Source organism: Haliotis rubra, unplaced genomic scaffold, assembly GCF_003918875.1.
Source record: "Haliotis rubra isolate DU_JTF1 unplaced genomic scaffold, ASM391887v1 Scf1681, whole genome shotgun sequence".
Lineage (NCBI taxonomy): Eukaryota > Metazoa > Mollusca > Gastropoda > Lepetellida > Haliotidae > Haliotis > Haliotis rubra.
Genome location: NW_025765649.1, coordinates 91529 through 104705, shown reverse-complemented (window position 1 = coordinate 104705; position 13177 = coordinate 91529).

The following is a 13177-nucleotide window of genomic DNA, read 5'->3' as shown; positions in this document are numbered from 1 at the left end:
GTACGCAGATCGCTCAACATAAGACACGGAATAGTTAAACTGTGATTCAATTCTTATGTACGTATTACAGGCCGTGAAAGATTTCTGTCTCCCTATAAATTACCCGGATCCTTCCCTTACATCCCGGTTCATGGCAGGGACGGATAAAATCGTGACGCTTCTCGGTTCAAAAGCGTGGCCTTCGCGGTACTTGCAATGCAATGGTATGGCTGTATGAAACGCGGCACGGCATCTTTAGCTTTGGCGGTACTGCCCTACTCCCTTGGAAATTAGCTCTCCCGGGGAATCCGAAATATACATTTTAGCCTTCCCAGAACATCTGAAAAACAAATTTTAGCCTTCCCGGCACGACACCTACATCCCTACAGCCACATACAGACCAATTTAAAACCTCGAGAGTCACAGATACACGCAGGTTCGTATGTCTGTATCCTACTGTAAGTTCTTCATGGCTTACTTCACCAGGCGGTCCAGGTGTTAGACTAGACATTTATGACACTGATTCTTTCTGGTATTTAATCGCACCCATCAGACATCATTCCACTCCGAGTTTCTATGTCTACAACAACAAGCGATGGGGTTCTATCCAAGGAAAAGTAGTACACAAGCCACATAAGGAGCAGAACTGGTTGTGAGTGAGTGAGTGAGTTAAAATTTTACATCGCATCGGCAATATTACAGCCATATAGCGATGAAAACAAGGTAATCAATTTAAATAGCTGTCGACAAAGGACAGTAAAACAACTAGAATGTCACAGATATAAATGTAAAACTAGTAATTAAATCTAAAACATTTTAACTATAGAGGACAATACAATACAAAAATAGGCTATAGGCTAACAACTGAAGGTAGATCACCATACTAGGGACCAGAACTGGTTGTGCAGGATACAGGAGAGAAACCATGAGATCACTGTGATAAGTGTTGGCATAGTGTGACCACTGTTGCTGAAGCAAGGGCTCTGCTGGACAGAACTGGTTGTGCAGGATAAAGGAGAGAAGGCTGCCCTATTGCCACGTTCCTGCTACAAACAACCTTTGGCTCCTTTTTGTGTAGTTTATGTTTGTTGAGTTCGTGGCAGTCTGCATGTTCCAATGAGCCAGTTAGGTTTGCCGCCTCTGTTCGCAATATTCCAGCCATATCAGGGTGGAGAACATTAGACATTGGCTTTACGCAATGTACTTATGTGGAGACTTGAACCTCGTAGTCATATCACTAGGAAAAAGTCATGGAATTGTATATTCCAGTTGATATAACTAGTTGAGTGAGTTTAGGTTAAGGCTGCTTTTAGCAATCTTCCAGCAATATCACGGCGGGGGACACCAGAAATGGGCTTCACACATTGTACCCATATACTAGTTGATTTCCAATGCGGAACGCAGACACTAATTATTAAATACACCAACTTATGAAATGAAGACTTAATGTATCTATTTCCCTTCTTGAATGGGAATCCAACGGTTACAACCGCATCTGATCCGGAGTTGGCAAGTACAAAAAACACAAAACTGATTGAAAAATGTCTCGAATCGCACATCCAGCCTTCTAGAAACTATCCCTTCCCGACATTTCCAAAATGATCACGCTTGCAATGTTCATCTTGACGAGGCCGGAAGTCACCGACATTTTCCGAGCGCTTCAATCATTCTCTACCACTATCATTACGGCTTCTAATATCACCTACACATAACAATATACCCACCAAGAATGCACGTGTTTTCATAGATATACGTTCATATGTTCAGATGTATGCACAATTCACATTAACATATTAACATTGATGAACACGGTTTTAAATTACAGGATGCATAATTATAATGTATTATCGGCTTATAAGAACAGATAGCGGACAATATCCTGCTCTTGTGAGGCACCACTATCGCCTTGTAGCCGTGTCGTGGTTCTATGTTTCCCATGCGCATAATGTTTCACTGATTGGTACATATAGCCACTGTGTTCTGTTCCAGTGGACACCATTAAGTCTGGAAATATCTTCCTGGTTCTGATTGGTACATATAGCCACTGTGTTCTGTTCCAGTGGACACCATTAAGTCTGGCAGTATCTTCCTGGTTCTTGCTTACAGGAAACCTATGAACGTTGGTTCGAGTCATGGTTTCGCCCTGCTTCTATTTCCAGAAGCAGCATGACAACATAATAAAGGTCTACGACGTGATTCCCTTCGTGTTTACATCTGACATCAAGCTGACTCCTATGGTGGCTGATTAGGGCCATCGCTTTCTCGACCCTAATCAGCCACCATAGACTCCCCTGATGTAGTTAAAATACTGTTTTAAGCGTCGAAAAATAAACTCATTCACATTACACGAAGTATGAAGCAATGACGTATTGTTTGCCTTTATCGCCCAGGACGTAATTGATATGCTCTGCACATCAGCTCATTACATTACTTTCCATTAACGGCGAACTATTAACTTCAAGATGCATTTGTGATAGATGTCTACAGACGTAGCAGGTCTCATGGACTGTTAGACCTTGTGGAATGTTGGTAATATCACATATGCTGTAACACGTTACTGATGAAAATGTAAACGCTCGAATAATCTCATCACATACAATGTAGCTAGTGTTCGTTTTGCAGACCGCCTAGGAAGCCTGGTGAATCTTCCCGGAGAGTGGAGGTTGGCTCGATATCAAGGTTGCATCATGCCGAAAGATAGTACCTCGGGTTATCCTGCCTAGTTCTCGGAATTAAAGTGAGTGAGTTTAGGTTTACGCCCCTTTTAGCAATATTCCAGCAATATCACCGCGGGAGACACCAGAAATGGGCTTTACACATAGTACCCAATACTACCCATGTGGGGAATCGAACCCGGGTCTTCGGCATGACAAGCGTGCGCTTTAAAATTAGCAACTAGGCTAGCCCACCACCCCGGAAATAAAGTAAAAACAAGCTCTTGCTACTTTCGGAGTCAGAGTGATGCAGTATGATGAGCCTCAATGATGCATCCATGTTAAACTGTATCTTAACACGCGCACGCGCAAGCACATACTTAGAAACGCACGGACATTGATTTTACGTCTCATGTAAGATTTCAGCATGCAGCCTGGGACAAATTTGAACATCTTTCGTACTCACTTTTAATCATGAATGGGACTCCCTGAGCGTGAAAATAGATCATCCTGATGTGGTTTGCCCGTACATAAGGAACAGCGGAGTTACAATTAGTAGCCTGGGCCCCCGTTTCCCAAAGCGATCGTAGCGCTAAGGTGATCGTAACTCCCATACATTAACATCGACTTACGACAGTCATTGCGCTATCTTTGTGAAACGGGGCCCTGCCTGGTATCAATACTGCACCCATCTGGAAGGTCAAAACCTTCTATATCAGAGCTCCCACAGTGAAAACAGACTCTTAACTCCTTAGCAAATATTTTACTTTTGGTTTAAACTGGGTTTTTTAGTTTTATAAATGAAATCGGTATTGATAAACAAGAATAATTCCTTTTATGAATCCAGCCCCAGGAAGACAGATTACAGCTGGAGCGTTCATATATATACACATTAATGTTCTATATCAGTGTACAACGATCAAGATTAATCTGTAACCATAACCGGGAGATAGTGGTATCCGAGCTACATCTATGCAGTATTAAAATATTACATTTGGCATAAATTGCATAATTCAGCAATAAACGAGACAGGCACCAGTTCAGCCCATGGGTTAACACATGTGATACACACTGCACTTGTGGAAGGAAGGAAGCGTCGTCAGTGCTGAACTACGGCGATGTTGTATGGTTCTGGCTGACCCAAAACTTCATAACCTCCATGGGCAATGTACCAATATATATCAGAGCATAATGTAAATGAGTATTTCAAAGCTAGACATCTAGTCTATATTTCATTCCAAATTTACCGTTTTGGCTAGACGTATAATTTATGCTTAAACATTAGGAGCTTAAATAGAAAATAAAAGGACCGAAAGTTACGTTGACGTGGAGGATGTGGTCGTGAACGTTTAAAGGGTGAGTACACCGTGTCAAATTGGCTGTCCCAGTGTGTGGGATTCAAGTCATCCTTGTTTGTTTGCGTTTACGTTTATGTGAATGCAACCAGGATGCTGAAAGACAGCACATGTTATGTAACCTTTGTAACAGAGTGAATTTCATATTTTACTACAATGTCCAGAATTTAATGATTTGAGGATAAAGTATTTAAGATTTCTCGATTGCAAATATATATCTAAATCCCAAATGATAAATTTGCTGAATTCACAAAATAGTTGTACCGTTAAAGCAATAGCCAAATTTCTGAAATTTGTATTCTCCAAGAATGTTTGAAACAGTTTTTATATTTTCACCTGACAACAAAACTGTTGTAACAACAACTGTAACATGGGCAAATTGGCCAATATTACTGAATAAAATCTGTCTGTCTGTCTGTTTACAATCTGAATAGTGTATACCAGTCTTACACATCTCGATCACCCTAAATACATGGTATCAAGAAATATGTCCAGTTTCTTTCAGTGAAAGCTTCACAAATAGTGGCGCACAACTGATCCAAGAAGCGTCAACGTTTAATTTTCCTATCTTACTCCTATCGTTCTTCCAAAATCGAAGGTGGTCATAACATCTTCTGTTATACTTCAACAGCGGTTGTGATGTGTTCTAATTTGTTCATCATTTTCATACAACCATTACGAAATATTTCAATTTTATAATTTTTTTATTTATCTTGAGTGTCCTTTTCAAATCTTCCTGATCGATAGGTCTTCATAACAGTTCCAAGCTCCCTGATCCATAGGTCTTCATAACAGTTCCAATCTCCCTGATCCATAGGTCTTCATAACAGTTCCAAACTCCCTGGTCGATAGGTCTTCATAACAGCTCCAATCTCCCTGATCCATAGGTCTTCACAACAGTTCCAATCTCCCTGATCCATAGGTCTTCATAATAGTTCCAAGCTCCCTGATCCATGTGTATTCCTCTTTAGGCTATTTTAGTCCATTGAGTGCTGGACATCAGGATTGATGGTGAAGGTTTTCCACGATTGTCCTTTCATGCTGTTTTCATGCATGTATGTACATGAAACCATGCAGATGCAGAGTAAAATATATACAGCGGTACTGATCAATATCGAGGTACACAGAGACTATACGTCATGTTTGCATTGTGCATCGATTCGGCTATTTGACCAAATTAATGATATTTTAAAAGATAAATTATAGACTTTTGAATATAATTTTAATACTTTTACTCTGTAAGCGTGTGTGCTTGACTGTTATTTTTGCAACAGCTTGTAATGATTGTAACTAAAATGTGACAACACTTATCTGCTACGTTCTGTGTGGCTGCGTCTGAACAGAGCACTACTAGACTCAAATACTCAGAGTGAAAATCACCATTGAAGGCAGACAGGTACTCATTTAGGAAAAAAATAACGAGTTCGAGGAAGTATTAGAAATCCATAATTTTGCCTCATGCTTTCCATAGAATATGAATAAATCGATCATTAAATAAGTTGAAACAGGTGTGTCGTGAAATGAAACATTGATCAGCTTCACCTTTCAGAGATAGCATTGTATGACGTCATGAAACGGTAATCGAAAACATACTACGTCTCGGAAAATATATCCAAACCGAAACATGAGTCTCATTAACTAATTCAGACAATGGGCTCCGATCCGAAAATTTTCTCGTGTGAAAATGAAAAGAGACAATACAAACAAACTATGGTTACACTAAATTCCAATTCCTTGTTTCATAAGAAAATGGTATTTACAAATTAATTTTAATTTTAAACTATGAAATCGTATTTCTATATTTTATGACGAGGTTTAGGCAGCATGTCGTTAACTAAGACGCCCCAGACTGCTCCAGTTTGAAGAGGTCTGGCTGACTGGCTACACCTGTTATATAATCTTTGCGCTTATTAAGTGTATTTTTCGAACGTACAATGTGACTGATATAATATCAAGGCCGTACAAGACCGGTAAACTTTTCTAGCGACCGAGCCTCGTTTTGAGTTTTCCACCATTTCCAGATTTCCGTTTGCCAGAGCACCCTGTACGACGTGTTTGCAAAGATTAGAAGGGGCGTAGTGTTGGAATATACAAGTGATTAGATGTATCAAATAATACTGATTAATATATTTTATATATTCAGTTGAATGAGTTGGTCTCAAAATTCTGGACTGGTTATTGTACTAGGTTGCGCAATAAGACGGAACACAGTTAGCCGGAAACGAGACTTTTGTGTAATCAATGTTTTGACTTGCCAGCCTCATGTTAAGTGGTCTGTGCCTCAGTGGCAGGAATAACTGCCGGGCGGGTCCTATACAATTTTAGTGTATGTGTCTGGTGTTTGCGCCGCTCTCAGCAATATTCCAGCTCCATGGCGAGTATGGACCAGACAACCCAGAGAATGACACCATGACCATCGATACACTCAACTGGGATACGATGACATGTGTCATCCAAGTCAGCCAGCTTGAACACCCGATCCCGTTAGTCGCCTCTTATGACAAGCATAGGTTGTTGAAGGCCCATTCTATCGAGCATATTCACGAGTCTTTAAACCTCTACACAGAACACAAGGAGTTAGCAAGGTGTACCGTTAAGGACTAGCAGAAAACATACCAGACCAGTAGTGCCGTCTTGGTCGGACGTAGTCCTCCTTTAAAACATTGGTGAAAGGTGACGTGGGGGTTTACTCAACGCTTATTATCTGGTTTGACACACCTTTATTTGGCAATATTCATGGATCATTCATTTCATTTTATATTTCCGTACTAAATGTAAGGTGAAATGTTCTGGTTCACGGATGCTGACAGTGGTATAAGGACACATCTGTAACTGCTTAACCATGGAACCATACAACTAGTTACTATGGCTTCCTGGAACATTAAACCGGCGTATAAAGGACGTGTAATTGGTAACATGGTGAGTTACGATGCTGCAAGTGTTCAATTTGTGAACGCAATTATTTCCAGATTGTCAGTTATCAAATGTGATGTAATAGACGCGAAACATACCTGGAGAACTGAAGTAGTTGGATTAAATTAAAGCAGCGCTGACGCAAACATAAATTCTTGAGCAATGGCGAAATGTTTCTTCTGATGGTTTGAATTTCGACAAAGGAGCTTGAGGACTTAAGGTTTATGATTATGTAACTAACTGAAAACATGCACTGTCCAATTGAATCATTAATATAGAACCTCTGGTTGCCGCATTTTACCATTTTTAATGTGTTTAATGATGACCATGTTCCGGATACATCTGAGTGTTCCGTTTTATGACAAAACTACGCCGTTCGTCCATGGAACTGTTTGTTGTTTAACGCCACACTCAGCACAATTCCAGCTGTGTCTGTAAATCTACGCCAGAGTATCTCTCTGTCTCTTGGTAGAATATCAATGACTGGATTTAATGTCATTTTCTAACCATTGAGGATTTTATCACGGCAGGGTTAATTTCACGTTTCCTCCAGATCATTGACTTCTTTCTCAGTACCCTAACATTATTATACATTTAGGGTCATATTGAAACCCCTGGACACGAAACCTCTAATTTGGAGACGTAAATTCAGCTTCGAATACCGATAACAATGACATACAGTTGGCGCCATGATGTTTATATTACCTGTTCAAAGATGCATTGCAAAACGTTAAAAGCCACCGGCAGTTCTTTATCCTGCTATAAAGTACATTTTCTACAGTTACGTCATAAAGGGTTGCCACTGTTCTAATTACCCCCCTCACCCGTAATTAAATGTTTCCTTGGTAACGGTGACAATCAAAACGGCGAATGCATGTGAACTATGGCTCGATGAAATAGTGTAAACGGCGGGTGCTACCGGTAGAACAAGGCATGTTTACCCTTTAAGTGAACACCTGGTGTCATCACGGATATTCAGTGATCCATTCAAATGATTTTTACAGCTAGTTTGCCTTGTACACCAATTGGACCTATTTCTGAGGATAGTTATAAAGGTGTATTCTTTTGTACTGACTTAAGATTTAACAAAGGAATTTGTTGGACAATTGGACATGATTCCAGGGAAGAGATATGCTAAGATGACGACCATTTCCCGGTGTTATCTTAAACATACACACGGTGTCCACACCACCGCAGCCACATCGTTGTGGGGTTTGGCGCCCTCTGAGCTACATCTCCTTCTGGCCACAGGAACGGGCGATCCCACACGCGTTAGGTAACCGAACGTTCACCTGCAGCTCGGCGTTGGAGATGAAGCAACATACTGCCGTCAATCAGTTGCTCTGCCTACGCTGTTTTCTTTCAACGGCGGGGCCATTTCACGTCAGATGCCGTCGATTCACGTCACTTGCAATTTCCGGTAACCGAATCATGTAGGTAGGCTTGCAGTTTCTGAAAGCAAGCATCATCATTAAAGGTGGAAATTGCTAATTATATGACAGAAAACTCCTCAACCTACAATTTCCTGCGACACAGCTGTGCCCCTGTTTACATGTGACAGCTACCTCCCACAATGCACTTTGGAAATATTTCAGGACGTTATTTAACAAAACAGAATTTATGTTCACACTTAGATTTAAAGTCCTATAGATAGGTATTGGTGGTTTAACTAATCACGCACAGAACGGATAATAATCAGTTTCATTGTGGAAAAAAACATTATTGTCTGTTAAGATCAGGATGCAATTTTTCGAGTAGAACAGCCCGTCATCTCTATTAGAGAATATTATATTTCCAACATTGCTTCCTTTAAAGATTTTATTTTAAAACTCATCTCCTAAAATACGAGCAATTTTTAAACTGTACATCTCCGGAATGTCATACAGTTTGCTCCACCCCAATGTAGTGTAACAAAGCATAGTTTAAATGGTTAAAGCGAAGCTAAATTTTTCCACTTCATGTTTCACAATTTTCAGTGCCCCGTTTATATGATTTATTAAGATACTGTATTGCTGAAAAAACGAGACTGTTTAATATATGTTTCGATTTGTGTTAAACACATTTTGCAATTTATGCATATTTGCATTTGTGCAAGGTTACCATTTATCGATATTTGGCTGTTTTTCCATAGTTTCAAGTTTGTCACGAGACGATTCTGACAAAAAAATTCCATAACCGTCCAGTCAGAATCCAGAATACGTGTATGCTCAAGCACTCATTTGAGATTAACACGACACAATGAACACAACATATTAAGCAATATGTATGGTCACAAACGATTTATCATTTTTTTGGAAATGATCTCGATGCCAAATCGTCGCTTAATAACAATTATTGACATGTTTGATTATTCGAGCGTCAGTAAATGGTATACATGGATATCTGGCAATTTGTCACGTATTTATTGGTGTCTAAATCCCCGACCATTAGTTCTACACGTGTCCTCTGTATTAGGATGGCGATTGTAATCTGGCTCACATCAAACTTAATGGCAGCCGGTAATAACAATGATCCCAATCGGAGCTGCAAACGTTTTGATAGTTGTGAATTAATCATCATAGAACCATTGTCAGATCAATCGCTTTCAAAATAACCATACCAATTTCTGCTGTGGGCATATTGACATATCGACTGATTGCGGCAGCGATCTCCGGGGGCTGGGCAGTATGTCCGTGGGTACGTCATCCCGCCTATTCTGTAGGAACAACTGGAGGACAATCATCAGATGCTTATGACTAGATTAACTGTAAATATGTTCCATAAATCACAGCATCCAGGTCACAGCTGTCTGTGGTTTGACGGGTTGAACGTCACCACTGACGTTATTCTCAGAACGTCACGCTGTAACTATATTGGGATTGAATGTCAAAGTGTACCTGTGTTACGTGTTGTCTTGCAACTTAGAGTAGGATGTCGTGCTGCAACCTGTGTTACGTATTGTCTTGCAACTTAGAGTATACGTAGGATGTCGTGCTGCAACCTGTGTTACGTGTTGTCTTGCAACTTAGAGTATACGTAGGATGTTGTGCTGCAACCTGTGCTACGTGTTGTCTTGCAACTTAGAGTAGGATGTCGTGCTGCAACCTGTGTTACGTGTTGTCTTGCAACTTAGAGTAGGATGTCGTGCTGCAACCTGTGTTACGTATTGTCTTGCAACTTAGAGTATACGTAGGATGTCGTGCTGCAACCTGTGTTACGTATTGTCTTGACATGTAGAGCAGAATAAGTCATGCTGCAACTACTGTAATAATATAATGTATCTGTGTTATATATTGCCTTGACATGCAGAGAGTGTCGTGCTGTAACTGTATTAGGAACGACTGTCATTGTGTTCCTGTGTTAACTTGTAGAATATGTTATGTGTCATGCTGCTACTACAGGACTGCCTTGCTGTTTAATCGTCATTCATCTCATGGCTGCTTGAGCAGAACGATGTTCTTGGCTCGCTTGGTCAAGATTGAGATGAGGCCAGACTTAATTTATGTTACAGTTGAAGTCAAGGCATGTATACCTTTAAAGTTTCATGTAGTCACTTTAGCTAGATAATGGTTGAGGAACCTTCACCTCAACGTCAAGACGTGTTTATCCGTATGCTTCGTTATTTAACGCAGGAAGAGGTTCTGGAGAATCTGGGTCCCATCTATTTCAAACAGAGTGTTCTAACTCTTGTACTTTAAAACAGAAAATACCTCAGTAGAGTTTATAAAGCTAAGTCTCCTGATAGGTAGTCTCTCGTACACTCAATGGACCTCAGCTTATAATTTATTAAGAAATCCAATTCACACTCCCTTCTTGGCCCTAATGGTTCTTTCAAATGTTATGTTATTAAATCTGAAACATAACTTTGTTTCATGAACTATACAATAAGAAGTTTGCTTGACTTCCGCTGACCTTCGTCATGAAGGGATCCTTCACGAATGATGGCCATGTTGTCGGGGACTATCATTGGTGATAAATGAAGGTTAGGTTATAAACTAGGAATGTAATCACGGAACACAACATCATTTTATGGACACATTAATTCGACTCACACCCAGCGTTGCTGTTCCTGTCAAGGATCTGGGTCAGCTGATTACTAGTTCCTTATGGCAATGTCCTCTGTCTCCGGGGAATTGTCCCTAATGAGCTCATAGACCCTCGCTGACACTGCAGAGAATGACAGGGTGCTCTCCGAACACAGTTTCAAATCCGGTCCTCTTGATATCCGATAGGAAAATTAATGACCACAGACATTGATGTCTTCGACCATCAGAGGTGGATTACGGTAGACACCATAGTTGGGATAGACTTCAGGTTCCTATTCAATCAGAGTCGCTTGCTGACACTTTTCTTTGGATTGTTCCCTGTTCACTTAATATGGTTTGTGCAACTTCAGGGTTATTGTTGTGTTAATGGAAATATTGTTGCTTGCATTATATATTGATAGAAAATGTTGGTTGAGAATTGCAAATCCGTTTGTCGGGATATGAAGGGTTAATCACACTGTCAACACGGTCTACATAAGTCTACATTAAGCCAAACATCTACAGACTGAACTTACTTTTTATTATGTATGTTCGTAGCTCTTGAACATAATTTCTGAAGTACACATTTGATGAATCACAGTCATTATTGAATGATAAATGCACATGCTCTAGTTGGTAACCAAAACAAGTACAATACTTAAAGGTCACATGAGTTTATTTGTACAATATACAACATCATCAAAAATATAACACAATAGCACAATACTGAAGATATAACCACATTTATGGCACGGCCGTGGGAGACACTACTTGCCTGCAGCAACATACATGTATACCCTCCCTATACACCATGGTGCCCTTATATCCCCTGTTTGACATTCGCCATTTCAGAAAGTGTTCGCGAACACGTGATGTCATCGCTGATTATCAGTTATCTTGTCACAGTTTTGCCTTTTACATCCATTGGAATAATAGTTTTTGCAGATAATCGAGACTGATTGTTTTCTGGCCACTGAAATACATAATCATACTGATGGAAAAAAGAAACTATGTATAAGAAAGTGTTTCTCTGGAGTACTTCCCCATACATTCCACGACTAAATAACCCGGAAGATTTTAAACAAGTGTTCAAATTAGTTCTAGTTTCTACGCGGCAGTTCATTTACGTATGTATTGCTATTTATTCAATAATTTACCCACCAGCATACTCGAGCGTATTTTTTTTATTAGTTGACTCATCACTCAATCATCAGCGCAGCTGTTCAGTGCATTTTACACCATACATTTTTCAACATAAGTTAGTTTTTCTCACACACACTCTTGAGAATTTATTATAAAAACTTTAAATACTCACAATTTCTTTCGAAGAATTGAGATTGATCATTACGTAATTTACTGCATCTTTAATTCCAGACAAATGTCAACACAAAATGTTATTTTGCGATTTGGGGTTTTATCAAGCATTTCTAAAGTTTTCGACACATTTGATCAACAGCTTAATTCGTGAGCTATATTAGTATATGATTCAGCCATGGCCTTCTCGAAACAAATTTATTTATTTATTTATTTATTTATTTATTTATTTATTTATTTATATTCGTTTGTTTGTTTGTTTCGTGTAAGAACCTTGAGTATGTGAATAGTCAAACACCTTACGTGTTATCTGTATGTTTTTCACAGTGCAGCCTATCAACAGCATCAAAGAGACAACATGATATATGTTGACGTGTATTGAAGTCTGGGCTCTACATCGTCCTGGGCAACAGGATCACCGTCGACGGCGGTGTTTCCTTATCTAGACCGACAAATAACGCAATAATTCAAACGTTGCTAGACGTATAGTCATTATTCCTGACCCAACAGATTCAATTAAACCCAGCATGTCATTCACATGTAGCTGACGGTGGTTAAGCCAGTCCTGTTTCCCAATGATTCAACAGTAGATATGAGTGTTGTGTGGACACCTATGTCAAGTCATTGTGGGCTAGTCAGTTTACTGCATTCGCCAATGTACGTCGTGAAACGTAGTCGTGACTGTCGATATCTTGTAATTGGTCCGGCCATATCAAAGTCCATTAATAAACCATACCGAAAGGATGAGAGATGACTAGTCGATAATATCTAGAACGCAATAGCTTGCAAGTGGTTTCCTTAATAGGTTCGGCTATACTTTCCTTCTCAGACCTTGTGTGTTGGAAAGATTGCTCCAGGAAAACGAAAGTATGTTTTGTACACTCCATAAGAAAATTAATGTTGAATTGATATTCAACATGTTATGATTACTTTAATACCTCAACAAGATTTCAGTTTT